Below are 4,062 nucleotides of genomic sequence, written 5' to 3'. Positions count from 1 at the left end.
GAGGAGAAGGGCAACCAGTTATACCTGGTCTGTGAGCAGGATACATGCCGAGAGTTCAGGATTTGGGGTTAGAAAAATACACTTCCATTGCTTAGGATTAATCACATGTATTTGTGTATGTATTTTTAAACTACGGGGAAACAAGGCAGGCTGGGGAGTACCATGACATGTGTAGTCTCTTAGATGTTTCCTATCAAAGTTCACTTTTTAGCTTGCATTAAAGCTTCATCGCACCATCTGAAAAAGAGAAAGAAAAAAGGCACAAGCATCCTTAGAGTAGCTGGGGAGCCCTGGCTGCCTTTGCTGCTGCTATTTTTAGGCTGCCCTCACCTGTCAGACTGGTCAGTGCTGAAGGCCAGGGGCAAGACGGCACTCTTGGCAGAAGCAAGATAGTGTGGTAGGGATGTTTTTAAAAAGCTGCACCTAAAACACTCAGAGAGTGTATAATGAAGTAATGCTTACTTTTGAAGGGGTTGTGTCGTGAACTCCTAAATATCAAAAAGACATTAAATTAAGGACATACCACACATGTCCTCAATCAAGTGAAATAAGTACAACGGGACACCTGGTCCTTCTTTGAAAGCATTTTAGTCTGGGCACTGCTATCCTGGTAGCACACAATCCAGAAAGGTCAAGCTTAGATTACCTAAGCTTCACAATGTCTTAGAGTCCAATTTAAGTGACAGGGTCAGAGGCAAATCCTGAACTGTAGATCAAAGGAATATCTCCGAAAGATAAGACAGATTAATCTTGATTCTTGGATTCTTGTAATCACCACACAGAACTGATCATTAATTATGATGCACTCTTCCAAAACCACACTGCTTTCTTATTTTTTCTTAAGTTTTGCTAAGGAATCAGGGTGATTATCATATAGTTTTTTGAATTCAGGTGAAGGTGAAAGATGTGTAGTTTAGTATTCTCACACAGAAGGCTACCCATATTTGGCACTGACCAGGAGGAATCTGTAGCTAAGGTTTTAAGGTCCTTTCCAGATGGTGGGAGTTTGATTCAGTCATTGTCCCATACTCTTCACTTGTACCCTGATTCCTCCAAAACTGACCATTTGTATAATATACAAACCTAGTCTGCCTTTTTAGATGATCAGTTCCCTTTTTATAGTAAGTATTGCCCTGTGACGATATCTCAAAGATAGAGCTCAGACCCACCTGCCAGGGCCTAACACAGAAGTCAGCTTTGCAAGTCCAGACTGTGTAATCCCCAGGCAACTGTTTATTTCTTTATCCTGATTCTGGAAAAGTCAAGTCTTTATTGACTGTTCTCTATACGCAAGTACAGACTGCAGACAGAAATTAGTCTCTGTCCCCCTGAACACTGAAGCGCTTCTCTCCGAAGTCATAACCAGAGCCTCTTCAACTAACTGCTTTCTTTTGCTCAGCTTTCATGGTACACTCTCTCCTTGTGACTCTAAGTCCATACATTCACTTATTTATTTGTTGATTCTTTCTAGCAAACCACTCCCTTCAAGCACACTTCTTCCTTACCATGGGCCTGCTTTTTCTTGGAGCTGCTCCCTTCTCCATCTCTCAGAGGGTTTTGCCTGCCTTCCTTACACCAGAATCCATTTTGCTGCCTGATACTTCCTAGGACTCTAGGTCTTTTCTTAGCCTGATCCAGGGACTTTAGTCTCAGGTCGTTTGCTCATCTTTCCTAATAACTTGGCCAAGAAACCCCGGGAAAATAGGAATCTGATATTCGGTTATATCAGAGCACTCTGCCTTTTTTTAGGGTATCATTTGAGAGGAGTCTTCTGTTGGCTCATCTCAATTTCCTTTAGCTTTGGTTTCTGTGTTTAATGTTTTTTCTGGTTGACTAATATCCTAGCATTTCAAGGCCCTTTGGGTTCATTTCATTTTATTCTCTTTTTTTTATTGGAGGATAGTTGATATACAATCTTATATTAGTTTCAAGTATGCAACACAGTGGTTCAACAGTTAATAAATTATTAAATCCTCACCCTCACTAGTGTAGTTGCTATCTGTCAATATAAGAAGATGTTACAGAATAACTGGCTGTATTCTCCATGCTGTGCTACCACCCCCATGGCCATCTTACATTATAATTGAGAATTTTTGTGCCCCTTTATCCCCCTCCTCCTCCCTTACCCACCCACCTCAACTCCTTCCCCATGGTAACCACCAGTCAGTCACTTCTCAGTATCTCTGAGTCTACCTATATTTTATTCACTTTGGTTTGTTTTGTTTTTAGATTTCACAAATAATTGAAATCATATTAAAAGTTCATGTAAGTCCTGTAGTTAATGTCTTTGGCCCATCTGGTTGTGCATGGAGGCTTTATTTCCCCACTGGACTAACCTCCATACCTTGGTTAGATAGGGGTGGTGTTTCATTATGCATCAGAGTATTATTTTTAATATTATTAGTAATAATATTATTCTCCATTACTGAGCACATATTCATTTACTAGCATTATGCAGAGCACTTTATAAATACCTATCAATGTGTTCCTCAGAATACAATAAATAGGGCCTCAAGATACTCAGTACAATAGAGATCAATTGGCAAATATATTTCAAGTTTTCCTTATATTCCTTTTTTAGCTATTTAAATATCCTGAAAAATTTAAACTTCCTAATTTGTTTAACCAGAATTTCCTCAAATTAATACCCATTAGCATATTTCTCAAAATTGATGTTTTTTGGCACACACCTTGGAAAAGGCAGCATTGTGTCAATTCTTCTTCAGACAAACAGGTGGGTAGACCTCACTGTCCTTGTCTATAGATACATAGATAATTTCAGAATAATTATAACACTTGCTCAGTTGGGAAAGTCATTTGGTAACAAGGTGAGACATCACAGGTAGGGCTGCCTGACTTCAAGGCTGTCCTGATCATTCTGTTATTTCTAACATTAAAGAAATCTTACTTTAAACCAAGTATTTTTCTGACATTTAAGTCTCTGATCCCCACAAATTGAATCAACTTTAAATGTATCACTTGGATTTAGAGGAAGATAAGATTTACAATGTCTCTGTAATCTCCTTGGCTAGGTTTTTACTTTGCCAGCATACTTTTGTGACACTTATCCATTTTGATGACTCAATTTAGTGGTGTTCTGAAGCAGTCTCAGCAAGCCAACTGTAAAGTTACTAGGAATTTTCAGAGCCATTTGTTAAACAGAGCTATTATTCAAAATTAAACTATAAAAAAACCCTGTAAATGGTATATTAAAAATGGAGGCAAAAGTGTTCCAAACTTGTTAAATCTTAATTATTTTACAACATTTGACTCTTATCTATGCTCTTGAGGTTATTTATATATCTATTGGGCTGTTTGGTAGAAATACTATATAGCAATGTACTGCTGCGCATCCCTTATGATCTCTGTGATATCTTGAAATTGCCTAGGATGGGAGTATTTATACCACATAAAATGGCAAATACTATATGTCAGTACTTGATTTATTGTTTCATTGATTGTCTAGACCTGTACTTTCTAATATGGTAGCCACAGGTGGCTATGGTTACCTGAAATGTGACTGGTACAAATTGAGATACATTGTTAAGGGTAAAATATACATCAGATTTTGAAGAATTTGTATGAACAAAAAAAGCAAAGTATCTCAATGATTTTTCTACTGACTACATGTTGAAATGACACCACTTTGGAAATACGCAAGATACATTATCAAGATTAATTGTAACCCATGTCTTTTTTTTTTAATGTTAACCAGAAATTTGAAATTACAGAAGTGACTCACACTATATGTCTACTGGAGAATACTGGTCTAGACTTTAAAAAGTGATGGAGAAAAGAGTAGTAACAGATTATATTTAAAAAGGTGTTTTGGTATTTGCTATTACATTGTGATTAGCACAAAAAAAAGAGGAAATGATCTCATATTCAAACCTTTACCTGATTCAGTAAAGAAGTCACTTTCATCACTGACAAAGTTTTGAAATATGTATCTATTGTTTTATTTTTTCTTACTTATTAACATAAATGAAAATATCAAACAAATTCATTTCAGAACAATACTTATTGACCAACTGCAAACATAGGGAGACTATGGATGTAAGA

This window comes from Manis pentadactyla, chromosome 3 (genome assembly GCF_030020395.1).
Source record: "Manis pentadactyla isolate mManPen7 chromosome 3, mManPen7.hap1, whole genome shotgun sequence".
In the NCBI taxonomy this organism is placed as follows: domain Eukaryota; kingdom Metazoa; phylum Chordata; class Mammalia; order Pholidota; family Manidae; genus Manis; species Manis pentadactyla.
The sequence above is the reverse complement of the archived record's forward strand: the minus strand, read 5'-3'. Positions refer to the sequence as shown.